This window comes from Ixodes scapularis, unplaced genomic scaffold (genome assembly GCF_016920785.2).
Source record: "Ixodes scapularis isolate PalLabHiFi unplaced genomic scaffold, ASM1692078v2 PGA_scaffold12__126_contigs__length_90152505, whole genome shotgun sequence".
NCBI lineage: Eukaryota > Metazoa > Arthropoda > Arachnida > Ixodida > Ixodidae > Ixodes > Ixodes scapularis.
The window spans coordinates 65115142-65130675 of record NW_024609838.1 but is presented as its reverse complement, the minus strand read 5'-3'; positions in this window follow the sequence as shown (position 1 = coordinate 65130675).

Genomic DNA, 15534 nt, shown 5'->3' with positions numbered 1-15534 from the left:
GATGAAAAATACTAATATCCTACATGCTCTGCTCGACTTCATCGAAGCGCCAGTCGTATCATCTAAACACCGTCCGAGCTGAATACGTCGAACATCTGAAAATGTAAATTGCGTCTTCGCATGAGTCCGGCACTAATGGACTGGGTCTTGGGGGCCTCTTTTCTCAGCCCTGGCAATGTCACGTGTGCCGAGAAAGAACTGCAGTTACCTGAGACATTAGTCGGAAAACGTCTTTTTGAAAGCGATATCTGATCACAGAGCGTTATTGCTACAACTGTTGCTGTCCACTTAGACCGGCATGGGTTAAGTGGATTGCAACAGAGATCAAATTCATGGGGCTTAAAACTGCTCTGCTGACTGCTCCTTGAAAGTTGCAGCTGGTGTTTGAGGCTGCTACAGCTAGGTGGTGTTTCGGCGACTGGAGTTAGACACATCACTAGGTCCTTGCACAACAAAACTGCTTGATTAATCAAGTCGGCCTCAAAAATGTTTCGCGGACAAATTAGTGTGAAAAAAACAAACAAAAAGCAATTCAACGGAGCCTGAAAAACATCATAGGGCAAACAAGGCAAAATAAAGCTCGACTAGACTGATTTCGATCTTCTTCGGAAATTGCAATCAGTCAAGTTTTAAGTGCATGGATTAAAATTGCCAAGTATCCTTAACCATATCGGACACGAATCAGTTTGGAGAAACACTACACGAACGACAAGGACCTTTTTCTTCTGTCCTGAAATTTTTGCTAGTCATAGCGTTAATATGAACCGTGCACTCGTAGCTGAGACACAACAACGGTGACTATCAGCGTGAGCTCCTGCTTTATAATATGCGCCTATAAAGTCCCTTGATACTTCTTTTACAAGTAACGACAACCAATACAAATGACAAAGCACATTCCGCTGGAATATTACTCCCGTGTCACGGTGTTTAAACTGCCTACTCAGCAAAAGGCCTGAATCAATTAAACATATGCTTCCAGACTGCTGGAACGCAGTGTCTTTTAGTACGTCATTGAGAGGACTATAACAAAAAATCCCGTTGACACCCTTTGGTATTCGCTACTTGTTTGTAGATAAATCGAAGAATATTTGGCTGTATTACAAGATAATGCGTCTGCTGCAATGCGGAATGACAGTTCGGCATGCTGACGTCATAGTGTATCCGGAGTACAGCAGCCTCCTCCTGAGTGCTTGCCACTTCTTGAACAGCTGGCGACACTCAAGGATTTGTAACTTGCTGGAAACCTTTCTATGCTTCGCTTACAAACATTAGCCATTGCCGCTGACGGTTTTAACATTTCACTCTACATTTGTTATGTCTTTGTCACCTGACAAGCCATGCAATAAAGAAACAAGTGTGACGTGGCTTTGTGGAAGCGCGCCGACTTCACACGCAGCAGACCCAGGATCGAATCCTGTAAACACCGCGGCATCAGGCCATGGTTTTCAAGCAGTTGGCAGTATTGACGGAGTCTAGCCTACGCCCAACTATGACACCTACAACATCAAGTACTGCAACTACAACGAACGTCATTTCCAATGGTTTGAATAGCCCATAACACCAGTCGTTGTAGAAAGCCTGAGTTAGAAGAGCAAATAAGTATTCTTATGTTGTTTTGACGCGGTTTTCTACTGGGACGTTCCGCAGCGGACCCTGGACAAAAACTTTGCTTGTAGCGCACACGAAATACGTCATCTGCCTGTTGTCCTAACAAACTGAAGGCCGTATGATTTACTTACGGTCATTGGCTCGCACAGTACCTAAAATAGCGACACTGGAGTGCGGCATGCCGATGTGGATGCCCAAATCTGTGTGTCAGAATTTTTCTCGGAGCATTAGTCCGATTAGAGAAATGTATAAGGATTAGTTGCCGGTTCTAGATGGACTGGTGCGTGGAATTGGGCCAGTGTGCTTCATCAGAATGCTTCAGTCGTAACTGAATTTAACCGTTTTCGAAGAGTATTTGAAGAATTATTTTTTTGTGAATAAAAAATGTCTGGCAATAAAAAGTTCATGTCCGAGTTTGCGTCTCGTGTGACTGTTTCGCGAATGCACGAAAGGCTCTAAGCCCACCAGTCTAGTTTTTGCTTTATCCCTCGTGACTATTCTAGAATGCTGTAGCAAAACGTTCTAATGTATCGCTCGCTACTGTGCCAAATGTTCTATACTACGTAGTGTGTAGAAATAAAGTTGATACTCGCAACATATAATAGACAGTCACCCTTCGTCACTAGCGGAAGATGTTGGTGTTTTACCTTTAAGTTGGCCGTCATAAGGTCGCCTTCAATAAATATATATTTTCCATTTCACACCCATGTACTTTTTTATGCGTGACAATGTGTAGGACGTTAAGATGTCACGTGTGTTGTGTAGATCAATGATTGAATGTGAATGTCGGTTCATTTTTTTTTTACTTTGTGTTTAAAAAAGGAACGCGAAGCTGCAACATGGACTGTTGTTCCACTTACATGCCGCCTTGCTAACCCTATTGCACATATTCACAATTTTTTTTGAGCTAGAACATCCAAAAGGTGATTTATTTACATTTATTGTTTACGATTATCGAATATCTGAAACGCAATCTGTATAAACTTTGAGATATATATTATTATTTTAATCACTGTTGTGTATAGTATATAGTATTTGTGGAAAGTGTTTTAGCAACATATTATTTATTATAACCGAATCCTAACTCGACCAAGAATAAGACTGTACTATGGCTTCAGAAAGCGATTTTCGCGCTCGAGAATGTAAATGAAATTTTATATCAAATAAAGATATAGTGAGCGCTTAGGGTTTTTAGTACTTACGCTTTTTACAATAGTCAAAAAGATCTCTATCCTCTTCTCCAGGAACTACCACAAGGACTGCCACCAAGTAGAGCAGTGTTGCCAACCCCGGGGCCATGGCTGTAGCGTCCGCTTTGGGAGAAGTATGGGAATAAGTTGTAATTTAAAAATAAAGGTATTTTTGTGACTGGCTCTAGATTGGTCTGAAATCGAGCCGCAGCTGTAGAGTTTGTTCTTTTTTTTTCGCCGCTATTTTACTGAAATAGAAGACACGGTCACCTCTTATTAGCGCACAATATACTAAAATTTGTGAATCACGAACCTGCAACAATAGGTAACTTCAATAATGCGCAGCTGTCTTTTTTAAATGTGCTCATTTGATTCTAACGTGTTCTCTCGAAATGCGTTTTATTGTCTTAACTATGATAACCTTCTGGAAAAATTATTTTATAATGTTTGGGGTGTATTATTTGTACGGTTATTTCTAGTTTTATTTATTTTACAAATAAAAGGCAAGAAGGCAATACATACAGTTGGAATACAAGAAAACCAGACAAAAATTCAAAACCTTAGGCTAAGTAAAACACAACGTTAAAAGAAATATCAAATCATGTTGTTAGTGACAATTCGGTGAAACAATGTTATCAATGGTAAAAGTGATGGTTTAAAGAAATTATTACATGAGATAATTGTAGCAGGGAAAAATGAGCTGGTGAATGCAATATTTTTTCTTGTAGACCTTTAACACTGTGGTTGTGGTTGAGGTGTGATCTTGGCCTATACGAATCTTGTTGTACGGAGAGACAAGTGTAAGATGTATTGTTGTAAGACCTCTCGAGAAGATATAATTGTGCAATGATTTGCCGATATTGCAGGGAAAGAATTTCGAGAAGGGACATTAGTTTAGTGGCGCTTATGGCACTTCAGTACGACGGTGTTATGAAATGGGCTGCCCAGTCTTTAATAGGCTCGAAGTAAATTATAAGGTATGCCTATGATAAAGTTGAGATAGATTATGCGAGTTCTATTTTGGGCCTTGCATATGTTTCCTACGTTAGATTTCGTATGCATGAGGGATGTATTTAATTTACTTTTAAACTGCTGAGCATGAAACATCAGCAGTTATAAACTTTAATTCTGAATGTATTAAGTCGTGGTCGGTGAAGTAAGAGTATAAAAAATATAATTCCTTGTAAAAAAAAAAAAAACTGTCATGTTGCAGTATTTAATGACTTTAGCGACGTTTTACTCCATGAGATAATTTTGATATCCTTCTAAAATGTAATGTGGTCATCTGGTTCTGAGATATTCTGAGTTTTGAGAGAGGAATAGGATGCACTCATCGGCATAAAGCCGGATGGAAGAAGAAATATTCGTTGGCAGATCATTGATGCAGCTTAGAAACGATAGTGTTCAGAGCCCGGCACCTTGAAGAATTCCGGATGTAACCCTAGCTAAAGGACAGCTGAGATCGCTTGCTACAGTGCATTGGAAGCGGGTTATAAGTATGTTCTAAAACTATCTTCGGTGAGAATCAAATATTTCTTGACGTAAAAAATAATTTTCTCTCCGGTTGGCGCCTTTTATTTAAGGGAGTAGTTTGCTCCCGTAATATATTCGATAATGAACTTTATTGTATCACTCAATTATTCACTCTACACTGTGCGGTCGCACACTTTTATCCGCCACCTCTGCAAAATGTAGGTCCAGACACTCGGATGATATTACCATAGTAACAAGATGATGATTATTATTATTGTCCGCGTCGCGCTACAAATGTGTTAACGGGCCCGTCAAACCTATGATGGCTTGTGGGACGGGGCAATGCAAGTCGCCAAATGCGAGCTAACACAAGAGAACTGGAAATATACTCAACTAGAAGTACTATACACACACAAACTCAACTGCAATGAAGGCTAATTCAAAGCCTGCCGGATTAACCCCCCTCCCTCCCCACCCCCCTCTTCCCCCCCCCCCCAAAAAAAAAAAAACGGTTTACATTGCGTTTGACATATTATGCGGAGAGCCATTTTTTTACCTTTTTTCTTGGAATCCAGGGAAATTACACAATCGGGTAGCTAATAGAAGCTTTTGGGAACGTAGCACTCTCCCGTTTCCATTCAGTACCTCGTGAAACAACGGGGTTTCATAGATCTCATCAACTGCCTAAGAATCCGAGATGGTACATGTGGGATCTTGTAGTTATCCATTCAAAAATACCAGATTACTGTTTATTGGTACAACTAACACAAATTTGGCATTTCTAGATTGGTGAAGGGATTCGTGCTTCTTCAGTAACTTGAACTGTACGCCACAATTTTGAAAGACATTTAAAAACACTGCTTACCTTCTCGTGCCAGAGCTTTGCACTGTGCGCGAACACTGTCACGCCGTACCTCAGCATACTGTACGCCAAGGTGTGAACGAGGATTTTTCTGACGTCAAAAGAAACAAAAACTTTGATTCTCTAATATTGTTTAACACACAAGCTATAATTCCGTAAGACACGGCATATGTAGGCTAACTGCTTGTTCCAGGACATTTCTCATTCAAAAATAAGACCCATATATGAACTTCGTGCTGCCCACCTATTGAATAGGAACGCTACTGCCAGACACGCTATCGACCACGCGTCAATAGAAAGGCTCATCTATGAAATTATGTTTTAGCGGATTACGGATACAGAACAACTTAGTTTTCACTGGATGTACTTTTAAAAGATTGGAGGCGTACCAGTTCACTGCTATATTGACATTAGTTTGCAACTTATTACTGGAACTGTCGAAATCCACATGTCTGGAAATAAGCCAAATGTTGTCGGGATCTTGATAACATTTAGAACCCGGAATGAGAGAGACCAGGTCGCTGACATAAATGTTGAACAGCAGTGGCGATAACACAAAGCCTTGGGGAACCTCCGCTCCTTGATAAAAAACGGAGCTTGTTTCACGGCCCCTTCGAACTCGTTGCAATCGGTTTGATAGAAAATCTGACAGAATGGCAAGAAAAGACCCACGAAACCCGATCTTCAGCATTTTACATAGCAAGATATTGTAGTTGACGGTGTCTAAAGCTTTTGCAACGTTTAGAAACAGCGCACAAGAAAACATATTGTCACCGGACGCGCAGTTAAAAAAATCGGCGACGTCATCTAGCAACGATTGCGTGCCCTTTCCAGGCTTTTCCCACAAGTGTCCCTGTACAGCAGAATAGACAGGGGGCGGTAGTTTTCTGTTGTTTTTGATTGACCCCCTTAGAAATCTGTCTAACAGTAGCCATTTTAAACACTTCGGGAATCGAACATGTTTCAATGAAAACGCTGAGCATATAAAGAAGTACATGTTTTAGCAAATCAAAGTTCCTTTGTAGAAAACCAACGGTCATTCCGTCAGCGCCAGTTGAACTTATACACTTAATACTGAACATGGCTGAACGCAAACCCTTTCATCAATCTCTTAAAGAAAAGTGGACACACAATTCGCCCCTTTCAGGGTTAATTACTGCGCGCTCTAATTTAGTGTTTGCTGGGACGAAGCGGCAAAAAAGGCGTTAAATTTTTCCACTTTCCCTTTAGTATCGTCACCAAAGTTCTTAACTGCGACTTCATCAGGTGAGTGCTGCACTGGCGTCCACCCTCAAAGACCATTTGTAAGGGACCAGGTTTTCGCGATATTCAAAGGATTTTTTTGAAAATTCTTTTTGGAAGTAGATCTTTTTGGCAGAGCAAACATTTACTTTATTTCCAGTCGCAATAAACATTTCGCGAAGTTGAGCATTCGCAGGTGATCGCCTATAACGCGCCTATGTATTTCCTTGCCCTGCGATTGCAGAAGAAATATCTGCGCTTAACCAAACGCAATCTGACTTACGTTTTTTCACTACAATGTTGAGCTGTGCCATTAACTTGAAAGAGTCGTGGAGAACAACACATTTTCGATAGACATCAGAATATGACGCCATTTCGAGAAACGAGCTCCAATCGTAAAACGACGCTAGGGAGCCCATAATTTGATTATCAAAAATTTCTAAACTTTGTCAACGGTATTTAGCGCATCCCGACGTGCGCTGCCAAATCATTTGGCATAAAAAAAAAAAAAAAGTCGTCAGCCAGCTTTTGCAAAATTACTTCCGACCTCTCCGTTGTGTCTAGAGTCCTAACTGAACAATGGTCGATACATGAAGATACGAGGCTTCCGGTCATAAATTCCTCCCTTGTTGGGGAACTAGTACTACTTTCGATACCAGCACTAGCAAGTGTGTTAACGTAGTCACAAACCTCAGCCTTGTCATCTTTCAGGATGATCTATGTTGATGTCCCCACGGTGAAAAGTAACCTCCTACTGTAACTCGCGGCTATGAACTCCGAGAGCTCCTGAAGAAATTGTCTGACACTTTTGGACGGGGGCCTATAACAGGCTAAAAGAGAAAAAGAGTGACAGCAGTTCTCGATTTTAAAAAGAGGCTCTACCTAACTGAAAACTACTTCCTGTCTTGAACGAGCCATTCTCTTTTTACGTAAACTACGAGCCCCCTTCTCTGGAATACTGTCGAGAGAACCAAAAATAATCGTACCCAGTCAACTGAAAAGGATCCCACAGTGCTTATGGATTTTTTGATTGAGAAACGAAAAACACATCTGTTCGAGATGGAACTTCATTTACCAAAATTTTAAACTGTTCTTAGCACTTCTTCAAACTTCTAATATTAACCTGAACAACAGAAAATGATTGAGAAAGTTGAACAAGAGGCTGCTCAAACTGTTTGAATCCCTTACACCTATTAAAGGTCGCTGTCATGGTCTAGCGTTTTTTTTTTTTTTTTTATTTCACATCTTAAACATTGTTGAAACGTAAAATGTCCATGTTTTCTTTCTTCTTTGCGTAGACTTTTCCCGATTTAGCCCAGACGAACCTGTAACCCATGTCCTTTCCTTTTACTCTCGCCTTCCAGAACAGCTCCTTGCAGACCCGCGACAGGTGCTCATTAAAAATTACTCTTGGGAGTGCATCCAACTTTGACAGTTTTTGCAGGCGACTACGGTAGCTCATCCACCTTTCTCTCACGTCGCACGACGCAAAACGCAACCAAATTTGGGGCAGCGGCACCCCTCTTCGACGGAAGACGACATATTTCATTGCGATCACTTTGCTGAAGAGACTGGCAGTTCAAGTTTTGTGGCAATGTTTATGAGCGGCAAACAGAGATCCTATTTCTCGCCGTACGGTACGCCATAGATTCCCAAAGTCGTCTTATTCACAAAAGTATGCATGCTGCTTAGATCACTCTGAAGTTGCGTAATCGTGTGCGACTGCTTGCTGACTATCAGGGTTGTAAAAGTTACTTATAAATATACCTAAGATACAGTTACAGTTACTCCTACGAAAAGGTACTTAGGTACGCACCTAGGTACTTGCTTAAAGATGTACCTAGGCGGAGGTACAGTTACTTTAAAGATACTGTCTTTAGTTATCTTCCCCAAATTTGTAAAATATATTAGAAGTAGAGCTTTTTATACTAAGAATACACTAAAAAACGAGGTCGACAAATGTGCTTTATTGGCGTCAATGCGATGTCCACATCGGTGTTGAGCCCTCACGTGTCTTGTCCCCACGCTCCAATTGGTTCACCGAGGCCACAGCTCCCACTGTTTACCATGTCACACCGAAACCGCCGAAACTGGCTTATTGACGTTCTTGCCCTCAGAGCCGGTGCTGACGCCGACGGGCCCAGAAGACGTCGGACGCATGAAGAAACGCATGAGTCAAGCGCATATGCACCTAACCTTCCCGACGACGAGCGAAAGGCTTCAAGCTTCCTCGTTGTATTTTTTCTTTCGTTAGTGAATGAAAAAATATTTTCTTTTTCTTTCGGAACTTTCTTTTTTAGTTTTGATAACTGCAAAATGGAAGTCCGATTTATTGAGTGAAAACTGTATTATATCTGCAATGTTACATTGCTTTACGATAGTAATTATAATTTATTTGCGATTATGTTTTATATTGTATTTATGACAGAAGAGTGCCACCACCAGGACAAGATACGGGCAACAGAAACTGCGCATATCGTTCAAGTTATCACCTCCCTTGTATAGCTGTCAGAGGAGCTTGAAACACGCAACGAAGTCGACTTCAGCTTGAGATGAAGGGAGCAGGTCACTACTGTTCCTAAACGGAGTTCCGAAGCGATTAAATAAATTGCTCTCGCTAGAAGGGCATCGCTAATTCACCGTTCGCTCAAATGAACGCCTACATTCACTAAAGTGTGTCGTTCGATGAAACATCATAGGCGGGGCTTCGTTCGCTAAAACGTCGTTCGATCAAGCCAGTGCCTCCAATTCCGTACCCAACTCAATGTTAATCACAGCACATGATAGTGGGTTGATACTTCAAGATTTATATTTTCTACAATTTTGACGAAGTGAATAGAAAAGTACCTGTAAAAAGTAGCTTCACTTAGTTACAAGTTACTGGAAAATGTACCTAAGATACAAATACAGATACCGAGAAATTAAAGTACCCAGGTTTGTGTCTCAGGTACAACAAAAGTACCTAAATACCGATTTCCAGTTATTTTTACCTAGGTAGTTTACAACCCTGCTGACTATCCCCTTCGACTTCGCCAGCTCACTTTCTAGGTTTTCAGTTCTTTCTTAATTACCCTTGACCATGTCCAAAATTGTAACATACTGGCAAGAACAGAATTCGACTGACGTCTGTAGGCCACCTTTTTGGCCTTTTAGCTCTTCAAAAGCCGGCTTCCGAGACAGTAGATCAACGACCTTGGCCGGGAGTGGTAAACATTTATCTACACTGGTCTTGATAGAAAGCAACATGTCAAGTTTGTTGCTTACCTCGTGCAGAGTTGCCGAGCAGCAAGTCGTAAGCTGTGAGTCTTCCAGACTGCTAGCGAAAGTAGAACCAGAGTTTTTACGACTCCATGTCTTGCACTGCCAATTCACACGTTTTTGGCCAATGGATTTAAAAGTGCTGTCTGAAACTCCCGCACGTGATTTTTGGTGGTGAGAGTCATCACATTCGGGACACGCTCTCTAGTTTCCATCAGAGGGAACGGCCTTTAAGCCCACTATACTCTGTTTCACCTTGTGTCGTACCGGAGGAAAGGCTACAAGCGCGAGCTCCTTGCTCTAGGGCACATCTCGGCGGCACAAGCTCTCGTGCACCAAGGGCAGCAGCCAACGCTATGAGCTCGCGCTTCTAGCCTTCGCTGCGGTACAACATAAGGTGAAACGGAGTACAGGCAGTCCACAGTGACCCGTGGGCGGCAGAAATATGGCGGAAACTTTTAAAAGACGATAGTCTCGCCTGTGACGAGGTTGAAAAGCACACCTCGGCTAAAACTTGTTGTGAACCATTCAGACAGACGTCACACCCTGTTCTTCGAAACGTGTAGATGTCTGCTTGAGTTCACAAAAGTTGTGGCGGGCTGCAGCTTTCCTTGGGCGCAACGGGAAAGCAGTGTGACGCTGAAGAACGCCCAAGGAAGGACCTCTTGAGCTTGTCCTGAGGCCCCCGGCGACTGCGATGGTGGGTGTCTCCCGCGATGTTCTTGAACGATTCCCACGTTTGGCTCGAGCATTCGTACTCCACGTTGCGGCGAGGGCTGGCAGCGGACGGGCAGCGTGACGAAAAGGGCACCTGGCTTCACGCAGTGTCTGGGTACCTACAAAGAAGCCTTGACTCGCTGGTAATAGGCGACCCTTTTGGCATCCCGAGTTTCTTGGCTGTCATTGAGTTTCTGAAGGAAAACAACTCAAAAGGCTGCAGTGCTTTTAGAAGAGACGTGGAAGACCTGTACTATTCGATGCCTCACGACGACCTCATAAGGAGCGTACAGGAATGTATTTTGGACCAGAATGAGGAGATTCCCAAGCAGCACTAGAAGGTGAATTTCGATCGGCCGACGGTTGGCCAGTGTCTGGACAGCTTGGCCACTTTAAGTGCTTGGCCACCGGAGACATAAACAAGGCCGGCAAGGGTCCGGCCACAAACTAGCCGTTTTTAGCTTGTCCGCCGGAGACATAAACACTGCTGGCTAGCGCCTGGCCAGAAGTGCTAATTTTCAGTTTGGCCGCCGGAGACATAAACACGGCCGGCAAGTGTTTGGCCAGCAGTGGTGATTTTCAGCTTGGCCGCCGGGGACATAAACACGGCCGGCTAGTGTTTGGCCACAAGTGCTGATTTTCAGCTTGGCCGCCGGAGACATAAACACGGCCGGCAAGTGTTTGGCCAGTAGTGCTGATTTTCAGCTTGGCCGCCGGAAACATAAACACGGTCGGCGAGTGTTTGACCAGCAGTGCTGATATTCAGCTTGGCCGCCGGAGACATAAACACGGCCGGCAAGTGTTTGGCCAGCAGTGCTGATTTTTAGCTTGGCCGCCGGAAACATAAACACGGCCGGCGAGTGTTTGGCCAGAAGAGCTGATTCTCAGCTTGGCCGCCGTGGACATGAACATGGTCGGCAATTGTTCAGCCAAAAGTGCTGATTTTCAGTTTCGCCGCAGGGACACCCAAAATCTAAACTTTCATCGCGTTGACGAAACTTTGGCATAACGACGGGCAGCGAGAGAAGCATCATGAGCGAGTGGTTGGCAGGATATTAGTGCGTGCATCGCGCGAACACTGTTAGCGCAAGCAAACGTTCACCGTTTTATTCATTTTTTTTTTCGTTAGACTTGAAAGACTATTGTCTTAACTAGCACTGTCGTGCGATATGTCCATTTGGAACATTAATACAAGTGGGAAAATATTGTGCCCGTCGTTATTCCATGAAAATAAAATAGGAAAGCAGCGCCAGCGTCATCTTCGCGCTAACAATACCGCTCTGTCGCTGCGCGGCCCTCTTAGCGCGAATACCACATCCGCGATATTTCGGTTAGCGCTCCACATATTTACTTCCCAACTGCACTCGAAGAAAAAAAAAGTTGCAGTCGGGTGCATCGGGCGCACATGCTCCCCTTTCCTGGAAGACGCACCCTCCGTTACCCAGCCAGTGTACCTGTATACCGACCATAAGCCCCCTTCTCTACCTTAAAAACCTATAGGTGTATCAATGCACTCAGCTTAGTAAACCGCCACGCTAGCCACGCACCCCGATCAGCTTGTGCTTGAATCGGATAAGCTGGATATTTCAGGCTTTGTGTTTTGGAAGAACCTAAACAAGACGTCTCTCATATATTGATTAAACTTCAGCTAGTCTCAGTAATATTTCATATAGGCGCTAGGATACTGATTTCCTGAGCCAAGGAAAGCTACCAGCTTCGGTTAAAACCGCAACAAAAAGGTTCAAAATCGAACCACGCGTAAAAGAAAAAGAAAATGAACATCTCGACCTAGATGTGCAGAACGTTGGTTTTGTTGTTAACAACGTGGTTGTTGGCGGGTGGTGGGAAACGCCGTGACGCTATTGACGCTATCGTGGTGATTGACGCCAGTGATGCTCGGCCCTACTACGCAGTAAAAGTTTTTATACCTTTAAGGGTGTAAAAGGTGTGTTGTAGCAACTTACACTCTCGGTTACACCCTTGTAACACCCTAAAAACTAGGAATACAACCTCATAATTTTACCGAAAAAGGGGCTGTTTCGTGTTACACCCTACATTTAGTGAAGAATGTGAGAAGGGTGTAGAAGAGGGTGCTGAATAAATAATGTGAAATGGTTTTGGAAGGCTTATATATGGCTCTGTACATAATGTACAGGTAAGATTTATGTTTGAAAAGCAACAGTTGTTAGTAGTCTAGTTTCTTATAATGTCAGTTGTAATTCATGCAAATAGCTAATAATAAAGTGCCTCTTTTGCATACAATTTTTATGTTTGCAAACAAAATTTTATATATTAGTTCATATTTAATTTTCTTACCAATCACTTCATGCTCAGAAATTAGAAAGTAGGATGAAATGCTCTGTACTAGCATTTTTTACAAATATTTATTGATGGAAGTGTACAGTAAGAAAATCAGTTATTCTCGAGTTTATATCTGGCAACATGAAATTAAAACATTGTGAAAATGTTTGACAAATATTCATGACATGCTGCTCGAACCTGTCCCATGACCATGTCAACCCGAGTAAAATAGTGATTTGAGAATATGGTGACATGCACAAAAACTCACACACATAAAGAGGCAAATCCCATAATAAACCAGTCCGAGACATCCCATAAAAAATGGCGTATGGTCGTCTATGGGAAATTCAATGGGAGGCTATCACCCCCTGTAGCTTTGCATGGTCGGCCTCAAAAATTTATAGATACAGCTCCAGCCAGCTATAGAAAACTTTAGGGCCCTGTGTCTAATGTCTGAGGGCTATGTTTCAAAAACAACAATAATAATAATAATAATAATAATCAATAAGTTAGTGTTTTAACAGTGTCCCTGGACATCCAATTGTTCTTCTTGCGGGCGCAGTGCAATAGAACGCACAAACAGACGCTTGCGCGCTTGCAGTCGCACACATACACGCGCGCGCGCACGTATACACAAGCATGCACACGCGCAAACCCACGTCCGCGCGCAGACGCACAGGGATGCAAAACCAGAAACGCACACGCGCATTCACGCGGACGCATCCACACGCGCGCGCACAAACACACGCACGCGCATGCACACACACACACACAAACAATTACGACGAAGGAAACGTTGCTTAAGTTAGTTTCGGTTTCGGTTTACACAAAAAAGAAACAAGCTAAATTTTAAATAAAACCTAAGATTTACTCACGTTTTGTAATGTTTTACATTACTATTTTAGTGAAATTCTTATTGTTACTAATATAATAATATTTTGCTTAGTATTGTTCTAAAAAAATAACAATAATTAAAAAAGAAAAGAGACTCTTGAAGACTGCGCAAGACCATCGCTATCGCAATCAGCTTCCGTTGGGCTCGGTTGAATGGTTGCTGAAGTTCCAGAGGCTTCGGAAATCTCCTTTTTTTACGTTTTAACCGTTTTAGGGGATATTTTAAATATCTTCCTCAGGAATACCGTGTTCAAGGATAACAATCGATGACTGAGAGCTGGAAGACGCTGTGTCTTGCCAACGCCCGTAAGTTCAGAACCGCCCATGCACGACTCGTGCAAACGCCGGTTAGCAACTTTCTTTCGTTTCTGCGAAGTGGGCTGCTGTTTCAAACATTGTCGTGCACCGTGCGCTTCCTTAGCTATGCTTGATTCTAACTATGCTTCTGCCCTGTGTTATTTCGTTATTTGAAAAGAGCGTATCTTCTTCAAAACCTGTGGCTCGCACCGCAGTGTGAGAAAGACACCCGCGCGGCGGAACCGTGGGCATGTTCTTTGCGCCGTCGTGCGGCGCTCGTCCGACGACGCTTGTGCGGAGCGTTCAAGTGCCGTCCGACGGCAGTTCAAGGATTCAGTCGCCGTCCCAAAGTGTTAATCACAGGTCATGCTAGTTCTGACGTCTTCTCCTAACAGCCGCTCGCCAACGATTTGTTTCATAAAGCGGGAGCGAGAAAAACGTTAGAAGAGCGAGCATGCAGCATGATTTTTTGCATAAGCTAATGCCTGCGCGTAGAGACGAGCGGTCTCTTCGTCATATTTCCGAGGGTAGAAGCGCTAAAAACAGCGGACAAACAACGCCCTGTGTTTGTTTCTTTTACTTGTCCATTGTTTTTAGAGGTTTCACCCTCGGAAATTAGGTCTCTTCGCGTTTACCGAACCGGCACACTTTTTAAGTTTACGATTGTGTGATACAAAAAATAAAAGGAGTTTAGATGTCACGTTTTTTAGTAGTGGCGAAAGCCCTTACAAAAATCAGAGCAGCTAGAAAAGGCAAAAACATAAAAAAAGGCGGAAAACATTAACTAATGTCAAACCTGAATATTTGATGGACTTCAAAGACTACCACCGTACCAACTCGCCCGGTTCTTGTTTCTGTCAAAGAATAATAGCCAATAGTAATAAACAAATAAATTCCAACTATTAATTGGTTACAAAGTCGTAATTGGTGCATTGCAGCCCTACGCTACTCTACTCTTTTGGTGATATCAGGTAATGTGAAAATGTATAGGGCTGTTCATAGCAACCATTTATGCCCGACCCATTATATTGAGTTTTTTCTTTATATAAAAGTTATGTATAAAAAAGTGCTCTTCCTAAATTAAGCCGCACCACTGAATGTACAATGCCGCGTAACGTTTATGTATGTTCTCAGCAAAAGAAAAAGATGCATCAAAAAAAGGCCAATCATTTTGTTTCCTCTCTATTGGAGCTTCTTTCACGTACACGCAAAATGTGTGTGTCTACGTCTGAAAGAGTGGAATTGACATTTCCTGCAGGGCTGGAAGGCCTGACTCAGTTTGGATAGCAGCTTGAAACCTATGGGAACCTGGGGAACTGAACCACAAGAGTGAGAGTGACACCCGCCTTGCACTTCCCGAACGATGGCACCATGAGGAAGGGGTAGCCGCCCTAAAGTGAATGCAATAGCAGATGGGTCGTTCCAGTGAACCCCTATACAGATGATACCAAGCAGAAAATTATTAATAAATGTGTTATTAAAAATATGGAATGTGAATGTCACGGACAAGAAGGAGGAGATCAACACAGCGCTGTGTTGTGCTCAGATCCTCTGTTCCCATATTCCTCATGATTTCTTTTCAATAAATGGCTACTAACTAGTCCAATCATCACCACTAGTCAATAAAAGTATGCTGCTATTTATTAGTATCCATTAACATCGTGCTTGCAGTTGAATCCTACAGTCATTTAT